General features: G+C 46.0%; 1 protein-coding gene and 1 long non-coding RNA gene across 6 annotated transcripts in view; one reads left to right on the forward strand and one right to left on the reverse strand.

The window, feature by feature from the left end:
* UST (uronyl 2-sulfotransferase) overlaps positions 1–19,522 on the forward strand; it is a 318,873-nt gene that overhangs the window by 206,054 nt on the left and 93,297 nt on the right. The gene's annotated exons all lie outside the window — the stretch shown is intronic.
* On the reverse strand, positions 3,627–14,938 carry LOC123385571. Its single transcript, XR_006598380.1, has 2 exons — positions 14,857–14,938; positions 3,627–4,102 (listed from the first exon to the last, which is right to left on the reverse strand). It is a non-coding gene; the product is annotated as an uncharacterized LOC123385571 (long non-coding RNA).

Below are 19,522 nucleotides of genomic sequence, written 5' to 3' on the forward strand. Positions count from 1 at the left end.
CCGGCAAAGACCAGAACATGCCACGCAGAGCACAGCCCATGAGAAGGACGGGGAGCAGAGCGAAGCCCAGCGTCAAGGCGGGACACCAGACGTGGCTCGGAATCGGAGCCAGGTCTGGCCACCAAATTACGTTGGCACCGGGCCGCCCAGGGGTCCCCAGCTCCCTATTCTGCGATTCTGTCCTTGACACGCTTCAGCCACTCGCCCTCCTCTCGCCTTCTTCAGTGGCCTCGTCCGCTGCTCCCACAGTGGTGCCCAGTATTTCTCTTTGGCTCACATTCAAGGCCCTGAGTGACCCTGATTTGCCCAGTTGGTCAGTCTGTCCAGCTGCCTCATAGGTCGTGTTTGGCTGTCTCTGAGACACGTCCCCTCTCTGCTCTGGTCGAGGGGGTAGGCAGACGGGTGGGACAGGATGGAGCATCCTGTACGCGCAGGGCCTGTGTTAGCTTCCCGTTGCCGCTGTGACGGTCGACCGCGCGTAGTGGCTTCGACGACAGAAATTTCTGCGGTTGCATTTCTGTAGGTGAGAAGTGTAGCACAGAACACCAAGGTGTCGGCAGAGCCGCCTTCCATTTTGGGGGTTCAAAGCGAAGACCCCTTTCCTAGTTCATTCGGGGAAGGCAGAATCCATGCCCTGTGCTGGCAGGATTGAGATCCCATTTTCTTCCTGGTGCTCCCATGAGCACCATTCCCATTGTCTAGAGGCGTCTACGTTCCTTGAAATGTGGTCCCCCTTTTCCAAAGCAGCTAGTGACTTGAGCCCCTTACCTGCTACAAATCTCTCCTCCTCCTTCCATCTCATCCCTTTAACCCAGCTGAGGAGGGATCTACACTTGGAGGGTCCGTGTGATTAGATCGCACTCACTCAGATAATCCGGAATATTCTCGGTCTCAAGGACTATAACCTTCATCACACCTGCAGGATCCCTTGTGCCACATAAGATACCGTATTCACGGGTACCAGGAATTAGGGTGTGGACATCTTCAAGGCCCATTATTCTGCCTGCCACAGTGTCACCTAGGACTGCAGGTCCTAAAGAGACTGTGGAGGTGATGTGAGCGTGACAGGCACTTGACCCGTCCCGTCCATAGGTGGGGGCCCTCATCTGTTTTCCACTGTGGCATGGCACCAAACTACGGCTACCCTGCTTCTGGTCTTCAAAACCAAGAGTACAGTCTTACATTTTGGGTTTTCTCCTTAACACTAATGACGCATCCAACCAGTCATCATTCATTTATTCAATAAACACCGGTAGTCCTTTCTGTACGTCAGGCATGATAATAGAAACTGGAGATAAAACATAGAGCAAAAATAGACTCAATGTCTATCCTCATAGAGCTCAGAGTCCTATAAGCAAGACAGAAGACAGGCAGTAATCCCCACCGCACAAATGCATGTGAGATAGTAACTGTATCACATCCTGCAGTGCAGAGACAGGGCACTGTCCAGGCATAGGATGAGGCAGTTGGCAAGTGGGAGGTCAGAGACGTGATGGTTGAAGTAAGATCTGAAGGGAAAGAGGAGAAGGAAGAACATCCAGATGTAGGGAACAGCACGTGCAAAGGTCCGGTGGCAGGAGGGAGCACAGGAAGCCGAGGGGGAGAACAAGGGAGGCTGGAGCAGAGAGATCAGAAGGAGGACAGAAAAAGCTGAGTCCGGTAATGTGGGCAGGCAGAGGTCAGGCCCTGTTAAAGACCACTGGGGAGACACTCAGGATTTAAAGCACGGGAGGCATATGTAGATGGGATCCTGAAACTTTTACATTTTGAAAAAAATTAGCTAACAAAATACAGAAGGACTCCAAGTATGTGCATAGACCAGTTAGTTCAAGGCTAAATGCAGAGATCCAAGTGGGCGATAAATGAAGAAGCAAGTGTTTATGGAGCATTGACCATACACAAGGAGCAGCTCCAGTCTGGGGCAGGGGTGGTGATGGGGGAGCATTTACAAACAAGTGTCAAACACCCCACTGTCCTAGTTGTTACCAGCCCGGCTGGCAACGGAAGAACCAAACTTGAAAAGCTTACCACCAACAAGAAGAGAGGTCATAGCTCAGTGCAGCAGCACAGAAATTGTCATTGGCTGGGCCACGTTTAATTAGCAAAATGATGAAGGAGACACAGTCTGAGAATCCAGGTGAGGAAGGCAATCTGGGAGAGTTGGGGTCATTGGGGGAGGCTTCTTAGCCGAGGTGGGAGCTCCGTCTTTATGGACGGATATAGATTAAGGCAGGGGTACGGGTCAAGAGGGCCATAGGAACTGAGTGTGTGCAAAAGCCCGAGAGCCTGAGGCTTGCTCTTTGGTGAACCGCCCAGCTTGGCTGGAGCGGAGGGTCTAGGGAGGCGAGGAGCTTTGGGGCTGTAAAGCAGTTCTCCAGATGGCCCTGAGCAGGGGAAGCAGCGTGCACTCCTGATGGAAGGTCCCAACAGGAGCATCAAACCCCAGGGCCACCAGGGCACAGCCAGGTGCATCCGCTGGCCACCTGTCAGCTGAGCTCCTCTGCTCCTCACCCCGCCCCTCCCTGTGAGCCCTCGGACCCTGCAGCTGTCTCTTGGCTGGGGGCTCAGCTCTGCGCCCCTGCTGGGCCAGTTGGCTCATATTCACAAAGGTGACAGTTTCCAGCCTGGCCGCTCATTGGCATCACCTGATTCCAGAGCTACTCAGGCCTGTCTCCTACACCCCGAGATTCTGGTCTGGTTGCTCTGGAGTGCAGCCTGGGCTTTGGGATTTGTTACAAGCTCCAGAAGTGATGGCAACACGTAGCGAAGGTGGAGAAGTATGAAGGATAACAGCACCTCCGTGACTGGCTGTGTTAGCAGGCGCTGCTGTCACCGAGAGACGCACCGCCTGAGTATCGTCTGGAGTCTTACCTCCCGTATCCTCCGCCCCTTTGGAAAAAGCTGTCCTTGCCTTCCCCTCAGAAACGTTTCTGCTTGTAAGGCTTTTATTTGGCCCGTGCAGATAAATGTCGTTAAAGAAGTTTGATGATGTAGTGCGAGGTTTGCTGCGTTAACGAATACTTGTACCTGTGTTATCGGGCTTCCTTCTAAATTGAAGTGGGTCCTATTTATTATACAGAAACCAAAGAGTCCATGATAGGTGCATTTAACATCTCACTTTCTAGAGCCCTGCTTCAGGCAGTAAAACAGAGAGCGAGCACTTTGGCGAATAAAATCCTTGAGCATGAGGACCTCTGTATTGCCACCTCATCAAAGAGACATGTGTCACTCTCGAAATGCCAGCCACTGATATACATACTAAGCCAAAAGACATGGGTAAATAGAACTACACTTTAAATGCAGTCAGGAAATGTCCTTTCGAATAGTGTTCCCCAAATGTAGTCAGAGCATTTGCTATTCAAAGAACTTACGGGGTGAAGTTTTATATAAAGTGCCAAGTTAATGGCTCAACTGATCTACGTTAAAATTTTGAATTTCATACCTTGCATTTGTTTTGCAGAACCCGGCGCACCACTGTAGTTGTCCTCAATTTGCTTTGCCAAATTGTAATATTTTTTTCTCTGCCCAACCGTGTTACATACACAGCACAAATTCCCCAAAGGCAGGATGACCTCCAAGTGCGTTCTGAAAAATATTTTGCAAAGTTCGAAGACAGACAGGAAAAGTAAAAGTGTAAAGCATCTGAGAGATTTATTGGACTCTCAGCTTAAATTCTAATTGCAAGTACTTATGAAAATGTCAATATTAACATGAAATAGCTGGCAGTTTCTCTAATAAATGTAAATTGAGTTAGATGGTGTATAATTGGAAAAATGCTTGCTTTGCTCGGGCTCTCCCAAAACAAGCCTTAAAATCTGTTAGCTGCAGCAGCCTTGCCCTCTAATGGCTGGAAATAGAAGGACAAATACTTTTCACAGCAAGGAGGATAGAAACTAAGAGAAGGGCATGGCTGACCATTTAGCACGATGTCTAGGTTCTCTTCCCAAAGCATGGGGCACGGCGTAGATGCTAGTGTGAGCAGATTCGTAAAAAGAGGTGGCTAGATGGAGGCTGAGGGCTAGGAAGCCAAAACCCAATGCCAAGTGCCTTGGATCTTCAGAGCCGTCTTCTCTAGAAGCTGGTAAAACAGATGCTTGATCTCCTGAAATGCAACAAGAAGGTAAAACTCACCTCCAAATCCTAAAGAGTTTTTTAAATGTTTATTTTTGAGAGCGAGAGAGACAGAGCACCAGTGAGGCAGGGGCAGAGAGAGAGGGAGACAGAATCCGAAGCAGAATCCGGGCTCCAGACTATCAGCACAGAGCCCGACGTGGGGCGTGAACCCACGAACCGTGAGATCATGACCTGAGCCCAAGTCGGATGTTCAACCAACTGAGCCACCCAGGCGCCCCCAAATACTAAAGATTTAAATGCCTGGAAAAGTGGTAGAATAAATAATCAAGCCTGGAAACTGTGACGGTCTTAGCTCGAATTGGTTTTGCAGAACACGCTTAACAAACTACCTCAGTCCCCTCTTATGAGCGACTAATGAGTGTCACAGACAGGGTAGAACCAGTAAATGTGGTTTGGTGGGAATTTAGTAGGAAGTCTGATCTTACCCCACATGACACTTGCATTGGTCTTCTAGGAAAGCAGCCAGGAATGAATGGGACAGGTGGGGGATGAACTGGCTATAAACTCGTGCACAGACCATCTTTTCTCTGACCCTAAGCTCATGAAGATATTCATGGTTAAATGAAAGAGATTTGGCCAAAGCCTACTCAGCTTCACGATGAGTAAAGATTTGTAAAAACAGCTCAGCGTTTCATTGGACAAAGTGGAAACACAATGGAATTGTACCAACATTCATATACTCATCACCTTTTGCATTAAAGAGGAAGTGACTCTGCTATGAATTTACAGTAAAGATGGCTGCCCCTTTGCCACCTGCAGAGTCCTTTTTTTTTTAACGTTTATTTTTGAGAGAGACAGAGACAGAGACAGAGACAGAGTGTGAGTGGGAGAGGGGCAGACACAGAATCTGAAGCAGGCTCCAGGCTCCAAGTTATCAGCACAGAGCCCGACGCGGGGCTCGAACTCACGAACTGCGAGATCATGACCTGAGCCAAAGTCAGTCGCTTAACTGACTGAGCCACCCAGGCGCCCTGTCACCTGCCGTCTTAAACGCTCACTTCCAATTTTTGAAATAAACTCACCTCTTGGATGAGACTTGGTGGAAAGAAATCAGCATATGTACAAAAGAAAGTTCTCAATTTCAATAGGAGACCGAGGAAACTTTGTTGACGATAGAATCTCAGATCTAACTATGGCATTCTCTGGTTGCTGTTAGTAAAAAACTATGTGCGATTAAGAAAAGTGATCTAATCTAACATGGTAAGGTTAACCTCAACCAACCTTGATTACTGCTAATCTTTAATTTCTCCAGTAATTATTACTTGGTGTGGATTATATACCTATATGTACATATACATATGTGTGTATGTGTGTATGTGTGTGTGTGTGTGTGTGTGTGTGTGTATTTTACTTGCTAATGTGTGTTGCTTCTTAAATCCTCCAAATTATTTCATGGTGGTATATGTCTTATATTTTTAACTAAAATGTAATTCTCTAGATGATAGGACATAATCTCTTTTTTTTTTTTTTTTAGTTTATTTATTTATCTTGAGAGAGAGAGTACAAGTGGAGGAGGGCCAGAGGGAGAGGGAGGGAGAGAGAGAGAGAATCCCAAGCAGGCTCTGCACTGACAGCACGGAGCCCAATGCACGGCTCGGACTCACGAACCGTGAGATCATGACCTGAGCCAAAACCGGGAGTCGGACGCTTCACCAACTGAGCCACCCAGGCGCCCTGCATAATCTCCTCTTTTGATCTTAGCACCCGTCGCAGCTCTGTGGCCAAAACCCAGCCTAAACTTCAGCACATACTTAATAACAGATACATATACAGAGTACTAATGACATATGCTTCTCTTCTCCACTAGCATGGGAAACTTCAGCGTGCTTTGAACACCTACAATGTGCCAGGCACTATGATGGGCATCTGTCCCTACTTCCTACCTGTACCACACACAAGGAAACCCTGTATTCCACTCTCAGTGAGTGTGATACTGTTTAGTCACCCAAACAAGAAACTCTGGAGTCATCCCTGCCTGCTTTCGTTCCCTGACCCCCCAAGCCATGTGCAGTTAGCCACCTACTTAGCCTGTCATCCTCCGGAAAGCAGAGCCTGAGGCAAGGGTGAAGGGCTTGGGTGAGGGAATGTGGACAGCCATCCCAGGGAATAGGCGTGAGGTACTGGAGAGAGAAACGGGGAAGGAGGGAAGGCCAGTACAAGGGTATGTCCTCACATCGGTCACTCCCTTGGAAACCAAGACTCAAGCCTGCCAGGACTCTCGAGGACAGTGTAGAATTCACCCTAATTTTTTTTTCTGCTTGGGGAAAAAACAAGGGGTGCATGGATCCTCCGGTTTCACCTTTGGTTGTCAAGTTTGCCCCTTAACTCCCTCACCTCTGGGCTCTGCACACATGAGTGCCAGGCGGGTTCCTGTGGGCGTAGCACTGAGAACAGAAAGCAAGGGATGTCTTAAGCCGCCGAGGCAAGGGCGATCTCAGGTCACCTCTGCGTGAATCTGTGGCTGCTGCAATGGCTAGAGTAGAAAGTGGCCACGAGGGTGGGAGGTGGCACAGAAGTGACCAAGTCACCTGCCAAGCCTGTTGGTTCTTCCTCCTTGACTTCTTTCAGATCCGCCTCCATCAAGGTCATCAGTAAAAAGCCCTCATCATTTCTCACCTGGATATCTGCAAAAACCTCCTAGACTCAACCACCTGTCTCCAGTTCATCTCCCTCCAATTCATAGCCATAGTGTCCAGTTTGCGCATCTGACATTGTCGTTCCCCTGCTTATGGCTCTTCAACGTCTTTCTGCTCCTTAGATGTAAGGGATTTTATATCTGTCAACAGTATTCTACTGTTGTTATTATTACTATGTAATCAATAAGCATCACACCCGCATGTGACTCTACAATTATGTCAATTAAAAGCTTCAATGAACAAGAGCATCACAAACCGACAGAGAAGGGAGAGGGTTAATCAATACGTAGTATAGGAAAAAAGGAAATGAGAAAGAGTCAGTTCTGGGTAGAGGATGGGAGAAGCATGGTTTGCTTAGCATTTATTTGGGAAAGCAGTTAAGTCAAGGCTGGATTGGTCCAGATTATTGAGAGTCTGCGAGAATCAGAGAAGGGACTTTAGAATTCATCACAGAAGGCAGGCGTCCCCAAGCTTCTTGAGCAAGAAAGTAAATATCGTGGTGTGAGACGCTATTTCCGAGTTGTGTGCTACACTTACAAGGACCTTCTTCACTCTGAAGCTATTTAAAAAAAAAAAAAAAAAATTCCCCATGGTGTCTCCCAGGGGGGTTGTTGTAGTTCATATTGTTTAAATTAAAATCTTTGCTTCATCTGAAATTTATCCTGCTGTCAGGTGTAACATATCAATCCAGCATCTTGCCCCCACCCAGATAGCTAACAAATTATCCCAATGACCTTAATACAATAACTCATCTTTTCCACACTAATCTAAAGTGTCACTTTTAGCACATAATATGGTTCTGGAGGGGCCTATTTTTTGATTTTCAATCTTGTTGCATGCATCTGTGTCTTTAGGAACAGTAACTCGCACACTCTTACATATCTAATCTCTTCTCATGAATTTTTTCCCCCAACTGTCCTACTCTTTATCGTTGTTAATTTTTCCATGGGAACTTTCAGTTCCTCTTGTTCAGCTCCCCTCCTCTTCACATATATGCCCAGAAAACCCTGTCGTTACTTGCTGGGTTTATATTAAATTTTAGGTTAACATATAGAGGATTGGCATCTTTATGTAGAGTCTTATTATTTGAGTATGTATCTTGCTTTTCCATTTGTTCAAACTTCTGTCATAGCCCTTGAGAGTATTTTTAAAATGTTCTCATTTAGATCTTGCACAGTTTAAGTTTATTTCTAGGTTATTTTATCTTTGTTTTTGCTACTTTTGCATATTATTATTACTGTTATTAAATTCTGTATGTCATTTTTAACTCAGCCAACTCACTCAGTTCTCTTACTGTTTCTCAATAGATTTTCGGGGAGTTCTTTTCATTTACCAGATAAAATTTGTGTCCCCAGATAATAATGATAACTTTTCTCTTTTTTTCTAGTTTTTATAGATCTTGTCCAATTGTTTTTGTCATATCTCTAGAACAGTGCTAAATATAGTGGTGGTAAGAATTGGTTTCTTCTAAAAACCAGGTGATTGAAGTAAAAATCAAATCACTACGGTCAATGTTTGATCGTTTCCACTTTTTTTTTTTCTAGAGTGTAATGTTTGAGATCTAGGCTGTTTGGAATTTCATTTCAGGAAGAGTATAAGCAGCATAAATCTTTTTTTAAATTCATTTTAATGTTTATTTTTTGAGAGAGAGAGAGAGCACAAGTGGGATAGGAGTAGGGCCGGGGGGGGGGCAGGGGGGGGACACAGAATCCAAAGCAGGCTCCAGGCTCTGAGCTGTGAGCACAGAGCTCGACATGTGGCTCGAACTCATGAACTATGAGATCATGACCTGAACTGAAGTTGGACACTTAACCAACTGAGCCACCCAGGTGCCCCTAAATCTTTTTTTAAGTTTAGTTACTTACTTTTGGGGGCGCCTGGGTGGCTCAGTCGGTTGGGCGTCTGACTTCAGCTCAGGTCACGATCTCGCGGTCCGTGAGTTCAAGCCCCGCATCGGGCTCTGGGCTGATGGCTCAGAGCCTGGAGCCTGTTTCCGATTCTGTGTCTCCCTCTCTCTGCCCCTCCCCCGTTCATGCTCTGTCTCTCCCTGTCTCAAAAATAAATAAACGTTAAAAAAAAATTTAAATTAAGTTTAGTTACTTACTTTTGAAAGAGAGAGAGCACACGAGTGAGCATGGGAGGGGCAGGGAGAAAGAAAGGGAGGGAGGGAGGGAGGGAGGGAGAGAGAGAGAGAGAGAGAGAGAGAGAGAGAGAGAGAGAGAGAGAATTCCAAGCAGCTCACAGTGGGAGACCAAAGAAAGGCTCAAACTCACAAACTGTGAGATCATGACCCAAGCAGCAATCAAGAATTGGTTGTTTAACCAGCTGAACCACGCTGGTGTCCCCAGCAACATGAATCTTAATATCAAATGGCAGAAAAGCCTGAGGAAAAGACAGTATTTTTCTAACCCTTCACCATTAGATGTCACTATTGGTAACCGCCCCCATTATCTAGTAACCAGAACAGCCGTGTTCTCAACAGCCGGTTTCCCTGGATCGGTGAGGGAAAGATAACACACTAGGGGGTAAATTCAATGTTGGAGTCCCTCTAGAAGTCTCTGGACTGGATGTGAGCTTGTTTCTGTTCCCAAGGGTATGATCTTTCCCCGGCGAGTCAGTTCCTCGATGACCACATTTCATAACTTGTAATAAATGCAGAATACATTCATTGTTCACAATTTCATAGTAGAAAGGAGACATGAAGAACAACTGGAGGCTGAGGGTAGAATCAGACACACATGTCACCTTGCCTTTCGTTCTGAACAAACGTAAAAACAAAGTGCTGCCTGATCAAGATCATCTTTGACACTGAGACCACATGTCTCCCCCAACTTCTGTTGCACAGTCTTCTTTGACTTCCTGTGGGGCTGCTACGAAAGGACCAGAAAGTCCTTTGATATAAACCTGAGCACACCTGACTTTAGAAAGGCAAAGACTCTTTGATTAGGACCCAGTGCTCTGAGCAGCTGTCAATCCGTTCAAACACAACTATGGAAGCAAATAAGCCCAGAACCGTGAGAGGAACCTTGACTGTGGACCCTTGGGTGGATGATGTTTCTCATTGAAGTTTTGGCCTTGAGAAGCTCTGTGGGACAGCTTCCAAGGGACCTGCACTTCCTGGCGTGCTCCCTCTCAGCCCTGTGTGGTGGGCGAGAGTGCCAGGAGCTGAGACTGCTATGTCTCCTTTTCTTCTGGAAACTAAGTTGACGTGAGAGAGTAAATCCCCTCACTTGAATTATTTTGACAGACCATGTCCCTGAGACTTTAACTTGGTCATTTCTGGCTGCTCCCATCAGTCAATGTAGAACGTTACTATAAATGAGTATAGGCCTTCCACCTTTCTGTGAGAATCCCAGTTGTGAAAGCCCGAGTGAATCTTTCTTTATTTTGAACCGTGAGTTCCATTTCCAGCCCTTCACAGATGGGCCCCTCCTGTCTCACGGTGTTTCTTTCTTTCCGATGACACTTGGGCCCTGGGGTTTCCTCGGGCGTTCATTTTCAGCCTTCCTTGGGTAGCCTAGAAGAATCTGCTGTGGTCACTCTCCTATACCTTGCCTAGTATTTAAAATTTCTGAATAATAAACATATATCACCAATCTACAATAATCCTGATTTAAAAAAAAAAAAAAAGCAGCTCTTCATTCATTCAGTCCAGTCTGCACTGAAACCCTTTTTATTTTCCCTTTGGAATGCCTCTCAGGTGTCCTCAGCCCCTCTCCGTCGCTCCTGCCAGCACCACGGTCTTTACTTTCTCCCACCGCTGCAATGGCTCCCTCGCAAACCTTCTCTGAGGCCACTTTCCCTCCCCTTGCACCTTGCTTGGTGCTGCTGGGCTAGTTGTCCAGAGCAGCCCTTCACGTCAGCATTTAAGCCCACTCTCAAGAAGCTAAGTGAGTCCCGTCTTCCGGGATGAATTCGAAAGTCCGTTCAAAGGTCTCACTCATCTGGACCTATCCCACCAGCCTTGATTTCCCTCTTTCCCAAACAAACCCTACTCGAGCCAGGGTGCTCCCAGCCTCTTCCCAGACAGGCTCGTGCCCAGTTCCACCCTTTCCCTTATGTTGCTCCCCTAAGCTGGAAAGCCTCCTTCTCTTTGCCCTCTTCGTCCGCTTCCTAGCTATCCTTCGAAATTTCACCTCCACTCTCGCTTGATTCCGGCCTGGGGGTGCTGTCCCTTTTCTAGAATTCCAGTTACTCGTGTGTTCTTCTCCTGTCACTCACTCCTGAGTTCACCTCCGTTCCAGGCACTGCTAAGCCCTTGAACACTGAACTTGACCTTCACAACACAATCTTATGAGATTATTATTATGGTCTCATCTTACAGATGAGAAGCCTGCTGTTCAGGGAGGGTAAGAATTAAGTTACACCCATTAAGTGATGAAGCTAGGATTCAGACTCAGGCAGTCTGGCTCCAGCAGACATGTTCCTAACCACGAGGCTGAACTGCCTCTTTCTGTTCTATGTGACTCTCTCGTTGTTACCTTTGTCCTTCCCCAGCCTAACTGCCAGGTCCTGAAGGGCAAGCACTTTCCTCTCTGCTCTGTGTACAATAGCCCATTCACTGCTCCCGGGAGCCCACTGCATAGGAAGCTCTTAAGCTCTGTGTACTTGCAGAGAACTTATCTGTCCTACCAGCGTTTCTTCACCTAAAAAATAAAAAAAAAAACAAAAAACAAAAAACCATGAGCACATGGTAAGTGCTCAGAGAACATGTGTTGAATAAATAACTAAATGAATATTTGATGGATTCACAGTTCAGTAAATATATGATCAAATCAGCACGTTCTTCTGAAGCTTTTCCTTTCACGGAAATTTCTGGATCCGGATTTTACGGACAGATCTCTCAGTTGTTTCCAGGCTGCTGCCGATGACTGAGCTGGACTTTTTCCTAAATAAAATGGATGCTTCGAGATCCTCAACAAAGTTAGTCGTCGCCTCTATGGATCCAAAGGGTTTCAGCGTTCATGTCTCCCTTGGGGCTGATGAAATTAAGTTCTACCCATTTAATTAAACTAATATTTCAGTATCAAAGCCAAAAAGAGACACTGTTCGGTTTAGCCACCTCAACAAACAGTACTTTTAAACTTGAGGTCTATAGCACTTACTTATTTATGAGTAAATCAAATGGTATCAGTTTGACAAATATTAACATTTCATTCTCAGAAATCTCCTTTAGGAGAAAGCTGCTCCAAAACTAAAGGAAGCCATTATTTGTTTTACACCTTATGCCCGAACACTGCTTTGGTCTCCACTTTCCATCCAGTGTGGATTTTAATGTTTTTGATAAAAGGTACCTCATCTGATTCTCTCTAAATGCTGTGAGTGCGAGTCAGGCTTCTGCAGAGCACAATCTGGATTGACTTCACTTACAAAGCCACATTTAGCATTGCAGATTTTAAAATTCAGTCAAAATAAATGATTCTACATCAAGGGCTGAATGAAGACCGAGTTTTCAAAGGGCTTTTCTTTTGAAACATTCAAAGCACCTCATTAAGTCTACAATCTTCCAAAAATGTGTTCTCCAAGATAGCCTTATTAGTCCCATTTTGCAAATGACAAAGTTGCAGCAAGACGCAATTAAATATCTTTACCAGGGTCTACCAGAAGGGAGTCACGCAGGGAAGGCCCTTCACTTATGATCAGGCCATCATTAGTTAATTAGATGAAGAGGCCCCCCCAAAAACAGGCAGGAAGCCAAATGTAAGAACAGGATTTGTCATCAGGTCTCTTTTAACGTGGGATCCCAAGGACTTGAGAAGAGAAAACAAAAAAACAAAAAAAAAAAAACCCCAAACCCGACCTCTTTTAGTCATAGCACGTAACTGTAGAAAAGATACAGAGAGGTTATCTCCTCTCCAATCACTGTTTGAGTTGGGAGGATAAGCCGGAAGGTCAGAACCTTGGGTGGAGTTAGCTCTCACCGTGCTGCTGCTGACTGCCAAGGTGAAGGCCAGCTGGGTGTTTTGCAGAAAAAGTGAATTTAGGAAATAGAATGTCAGAAGCAAGCTTATGAAGTGCAGGAGGGTCTAGAAGGGTGTACATTAAGCTCTGAAACAAAATTATAAAGCTCAGAAATGATGGCTATTCCCTAAACTTTTCCAATCTACTGTTCACCGATTCACTTAACTGCAATCCCATCCCTGTCCCGAGACGGAGAACACGGTCCTCTCAAGGTGATCACATCCCCACGGGTAGACCTCTGTGTCCCCCCACCTACATGGACACATGCTCATGAGCACACTCAGGGACTAAAAATAAAAGTGTTTTCTTTTTAAGTTCAGCTCTTCTTCCTGGGTTCTTTCCTCAAATTATAAATAAGCCTGGTAGGTCTGGCATTTTGTTACTAACATCTTTGAATGAACCTACCCATCTGCAACTGATTATGTACATCATGTGCGTAAAATGATCGGACTCTTTATATGCTAATGTGGCTAATCCATTCATTCTTTCTTTCAACAAATACTCAGCACCTACTCTGTAGCCAGTGCTTTGGCAGATACTGGGAATCCAGTAATGAAAAACACAGATGTGGTTCCAGCCCTCAGAGAGTATGTAATCTATCAGGGAAAACAGACATTAAACGTCTAACAGAGAGGTTATCTGGCTGTGGGAATAGTATGTGCACAGGTCAAGAGTCTCAGGAAATAGGAGAATCTCATATGGATGGAGTTTAAAAAGCAGAGGACAGGAGGGTGATACGGAGGTGGAAAGGTGGGCAGGAGCTAGATCATAAAAGGCCTTCAAAACCAGCCTAAGCGTGTGGGCCTTTAGGCTGAAGACAATGAAAAGTCCTAGATTGAACTATGGCTGGGTGGGGAGGTTGAAGGGAGAGGACATGATAGGATTTGCATTGGAAATCTTGCGCCAGGGGAAGTTACCTGGAGCAAAACAAGATAAATTATTTTGGCGTGGAACAGGATTGTCCTGGTAGAGGAATGGATAGATTAAGACACATCCATAAGGTAGAAGCAACATGCTTCATGAGTGACTGGATATGAAGGAGAAGAGGAGGAGTTAGGAAGATCCCAGGTCTCTGGTTGTAGCCAATCCATGGATGGTGTTGCCGAGGGTGGGGAAGGAAGGGACAGAGAGCCAGGAAACACAAGTTCTGCCTTAGGTATGCTGAATTTCAAATGCCTGACATATGTGTGATAAGGACCTCCAGCAGGCAGAAGAGAGGGCTGGATATATGGAACTGGAAGTTATCAGTATCTGGAGAGAGGATAATTAATCTACTAATGTATATATTCCATAAGGGGTGAGATCATGTCTGGAACAATGCTGGTGCTCAGTAATTACTTGCTAAAAGTTGTTGAATCCGAGCCATGGGGTGAAATTAAGGCTGAGGATAAAAGAGCCTGTGGGTCACCCATTGTTTAGCACTCACTGAGGAATTGGAAGCAAAGGAACCTGAGCAAGAGTCCTAACAAGAGGACAACATAGAGATGTGGCATTACGGGATCAGAGGAAAATAGTTTTCACTGTTGGAAGGTTCTAGGAGGGCAAACAAAATGAAACTAGAAAAACGCAGCCATCTTGGAATTAGCAACATAGCAAAAACAAGCCATCTGGGCCAGAATAGTTTCCATTTAGTGATAAGGGTAGGGGCCAGATGAACTTGAGTGGTGGGCAGGAACAACATGGAGATGGTGATGGAAAGGGCTAATCTGCATTGTCCTGATGAGGTGTGCAGAGGCACGCCCAGGTTGGTAGCCATTGTCTTTCCTCAAGAGGATGTTCTCTTTCAGGATCACTTACCAGGGGAAGAGGTAGGTCCTCAAAAACTAAGGGGTAAGGGAATCCCACATCATTCCTTTTTAAAAAAAATAATAAATACTTGGGGTGCCTGGGTGGCTCAGTCGGTTAAGCATCCGACTTCGGCTCAGGTCATGATCTCATAGTTCGTGGGTTCAAGCCCCGCATTGGGCTCTGTGCTGACAGCTCAGAGCCTGGAGCCTCCTTCGGATTCTGTGTCTCCCTCTCTCTCTGCCCCTCCCCAGCTCACACTCTGTCGTCTCTCCCTCTCTCAAAAATAAATAAACATTAAAATAATAATAATAATAATAAATACTTATCGAGCACTTACTACATACAAAGTCCAAAGCGATTAGCATGCTGAGGTCCTCCAAGATGAGACTGGACATTCGGAGATTTTTTGGAAGAAATACCTGTGGGGAGAAAAGGAGCTGGGAAGAGCCACAAAGAACAGAGAAGGAAGAATCGAGTAGGCAGAAGCTTGGACCACAGTGTGGTTCCAAGAAAGTTTTGGTCAGGCCAATGGGGAGTCCTCAAGCCCAAGGCACCCATCAGAGGAGTCCTATTTCCTGCAGGAATGGGCGTCATAGTCTGTTTGCTACACTCAGTGTTTGGTTGAGAGCAGCCCATGGGAAGCATGGCCTTGGCACAAACGAGGTGATAGGTTCAGAGCAAAGCATCTGGGGCCATCGGTCACTTATGCTCCCTGTAGCAGGAAAGGTTCATAGCTGCCACGCATACGTTACCTCACTTAATCCCTACAGCATCCCTCTAAGAGAGGTGTCATCATGCCCATTTCACAGATGAGACACCAAGGATTACAGAAGTTATGCAACTTGCCTAAGTTCAAACGATTAGTAAGAGGCAGAGACTTGATTTCAACCACTGGGGTGATGGAACTGGCTCAGACTGGCTCTGAGCAATTGTTAAATTTTTAGAAATTGTGCTATTCAGTTGATATCAAGGTGATAGCTTGAATTGGGCCGTGATGGGAGTTCTCACACCGTGGAAATCTGCAAATGCTAAAAATTCGGCCCCTGTTTGTATGTTTTTCTGGACAAGCGGTTGTTATACACTCATCAGCACTCCACCGATTTGAACCCAGGTCACCTGACCAGAGCTACCCCTCCTACCTCTGTGCTACATGCAATTGCCTTAATGATTTCTGATGCATTTCTGATACAAAAAATTCCTTAAGTCACCCTTCTTCCTCTGAATCCCTGCAGCAGGGGTTGTCATGCCCCTGTGTTTCCTACCTCCCTTCATCACCTTCGTCACCGCTGTGTGCCCCGGCTTCCTACCTCGATAGGAAATTTCCCTAGGACAGAGAGAGAAATTGTCTTACGCCTCCCGTGTTCCCAGCCGCTGTGCACCACTGCAGCACTCGATAAATATCTGCTGTCGAAGTTGGCGTTGATATACCTACACTCATCTATTGATAGCTAGGGAACGGTGACATCTCTAAAATGATATAAAAGTCTGTGCTCAGAACATTTGCATCTGTTACCACTCACAGATCCTGACTCTTACATTTATAAAGGCAGACGCTACTGGAAAGTGTGTTTCCACCTCAAGATGACCTTTTAAGAGAACTGTAACATCCATTACGGCCCAGGGATGTGGTTGGTATGCTTCCTGCCTACTCCCACCCACACACCGGCAGATATATTAATTACCTGCCTGCCTGGCCACTGGGCCGCTTGTTGTGAAATTGTTTATCTTCCCAGCTCTGCACTCTCCAGCCTGGGAAATAAAGTATGCATGCTGCCTGGAAAGAGGGGGTCCTGAGACGTCTCTCATCGTGTCGTGCCCTCCAGTGGTCCGAGAGCCCAGATCCGTAGAGAACCCCAGAAAGGATAGGGTGAAAAGAATCTGCCCAGAGGACTCGGGCCACTGTAGAAAGTGATGGGCCCTAAGAGACATCGGAAGACTCGGATTTGGGGTCACTTCAACCGTATAATATGTGAGCTACTCAAAATATCTCTGGTGCACACGAACAAGCTGCAGAAGCAGCTCGTGCCAGGAAGTCTGCTTCTAGAGGAAAAAGCAAGGTCTCTCGTGAAAGCCACCCTTGCCCTCCAGCAAAGCTCTTTGAAATGTTCTGACATTGCAAAAGAATCTGTAAATCACCACTTCCTCTGCACCACTTGCAACAATGTCTCTTCCTTATTAATTTATTCTAAAAGTACGTTTTTGAGGGGCGCCTGGGTGGTTCAGTGGGTTGGGCGTCCGACTCTTGATTTCGGCTCAGGTGGTGATCCCAGGGTCGGGGGATCGAGCCCTGCATTGGGCTCCATGCTGAGTGTGGAACCTGCTGGGGATTCTTTCTCTCTCTCCTTCTGCCCCTCTCTTGTGCTCTTTCTCTATCCTCCAATGAAAAAAAACAAAAAAACTGTGTTGAGGGTCTACGATATGTCAGGCCCTTTTCTCAGCACTTGAGAAACATGCGCAAATGGAACAAAATTGCTACTGCAATGGGGCTGACCTCTGAGTGTCAACCCTCGTTTCAATCCTCTTGACCTTCACTGCATGGGCATGTGTTCATTTATCCAACATGTAGTCATGTGGCCAACAGGCCTTAGGCATCCTCTGTGTGTCTCCTCTGTGGTGCTGGGGGCTGGGGCTGCAGAAGAAGATAGACTCTGTTCATGGAACCCAGTTTAAGGGAGGAGGTAGACACGTAACCCCTGGGTTCTAGCACCTGGCCGGTATCTACGAGAATCCGCTTTGAGTGAGGAGGTCGTGTCCGTGAGCCTTCCTCAAGGAGGTGTCACCTGAGTTGAGTCTCATGGGATGGTAGAAGGAACACAGACAGGACAGAGCTTGGAACAGCTTGGTGCACAGAGGAAACGAAAGGCAGCAAAGGTGGCTGGGGTATAAAGTCTGGGGCAGGAAGTAGCAAGAACTGAAACCCAAGATGGACAGCTAGGCAAGGCCTGCGTCATGTGTCCATTCCCTGGTTTATTCCATTTATTAAAAAAACAAAACAAAAATCCAGACACCCCCACCATACCCTGAAGTCCACCTTTCTGCTGGCTGTCTTCTCTGAAAGGTAGGAAGCCTGAGGGGGCACCTCCCTGGTCTCCGTCCTGAAGATGTAGACCTACAGGGTGACCACACGGTCCCACACTCCCTGCCTCCTCCCAGCCACACCCCAGCCCCTTCCCCTTCTCCATTTTGTCCCAGCCTCCTGGCATTTCCAAACCCACCCTTCAAGGGAGACCTCTGCCTGGCCCCGGGGATGCCGCTCCTCCTCACTGCCCTCTGGTTCCAGTAATTCACTGGTAACTCACTGGCCCTTGGGAGGCAGCTCAGAGCCTGGCTCTCTCCTCCTGCATCCTGACCCCAGTACCCGTCACACTGAGCGAGCCAAGCAACGAGCTTTAGAGCCACCTCTGCTCCTCCTGGAATGGCCCTTCCGGAAATGTGGGAGCCTCATCAGTCCTCTGTCAGCCAATAAAAATAGGATGATAGATGTTCAAAGACTTTGAAAAGACAAGAAGTATAATTCATAGCGTTTTTGTTGTTACCATTTGAGGCCCCGAGACCTCTGAAGAAGCCATTTCTGGCTTTGTGGGAAGTCCGCCAGGATGGAATTCATTGATTTCAGTAAGTGTCCCCAAAATAAAAACTTTGGTTAAAAAGTTTCAAAGGTTCAAAGGGAATTAGGACAAGTAAGGGAGGGAAGAACTGGGAAAGAAATGTTGAAGACCGATAGCTCAGGGCCTTCCTCTTTGAAGGAGGTAGCTAAGTCACAAGAGAAATCCAAGTCGTGGGTCTCAATGACCTTTCACAGACTGCGTTAGCATTTTACCAACTCTTATAGACTGATTCGGCAGATGGCTGGAACATGAAAGAAAAAAGGTAGTCCATGAGACTGCTTGCCACCAAAATAAAGGGAAAACAAAGGCAATTGGCCCTTGTCCCTATTTGGATAAACCGAAAACAGCTTGGATTGCGTTAACAGAAGCATGTGTTCTACCAACAGCCAAAGGAGATCACTTGTGTCCCCAGGTCTGTCCAGTGTGACATGGTCATGTGTCACTCTTTCCAGGTGAACACATCACTCTTTAAATTAAGGCAGCCGCATTCACTGCTCACAAAGGGGGCCCTAGAAACCTTGCCCATCCTTCTTTGAGAAGCTGAGGGCACGGTCTGATCTGCATGCCTCTTTCTCAAATATAAGAGCTAACAAAAAAGACGCTCGTTCATATGGTAAATAACAAACTTTCCTGAGCTTTTTGGTAATCAAATCAATTTCACTTTATGAATTCCATTCCTCCCCGTTTGTAATTTAGATGGAAAGACATCTAAGTCAATGAAAATCCAACCGAAGAAACATTGGCCTCTGTGTGAAAAGAAATCTCACTTATAAATATTTTTTTAAAAGGGTACAATGTAAGAAAGTCCAAAGACTTTTGCTTCCTTTGTTCTTTTTAATATTTTATTTGGACTTTGGCGTTGCAGTCAGGACAATCCACACACAGCAAGACAAATAGGCTTTCATATAAAAAATACCAGAAGGGTGCCTGGGTGGCTCAGTCGTTTAAGTGTCTGACTTCGGCTCGGGTCATGATCTCAAGGTTCATGAGTTCGAGCCCCGCGTCGGGCTCTGTGCTGACAACTCAGAGCCTGGAGCCTGCTTCAGATTCTGTGTCTCCCTCTCTCTCTGCCCCTCCCTTGCTCACTCAAGCTCTGTCTTTCCCTGTCTCTCAGAAATAAACAATAAAAAAAAAATTTTTGTTTTAAATACTGGAAAGGGCTCTGTCTTTTATTCTTTATTTTTATATGTTTTATATATTTTTCCCTCTATTTGTTATATTTTTAGAATCTTTACATCTTTTATTTCAAAATATTTATATCTGTGTGACAGATTTATGGTTGCTTTTTATTTTCCTCATTTTGCTTAACTATATATTGTATCACGAACATGGGTTGATTGTGTAGTAAATAAAAATATTTAAAGAGGAGGACTAAGGTTTGACGCAGATGAGATC

Source organism: Felis catus, chromosome B2 (genome assembly GCF_018350175.1).
Source record: "Felis catus isolate Fca126 chromosome B2, F.catus_Fca126_mat1.0, whole genome shotgun sequence".
Lineage (NCBI taxonomy): Eukaryota > Metazoa > Chordata > Mammalia > Carnivora > Felidae > Felis > Felis catus.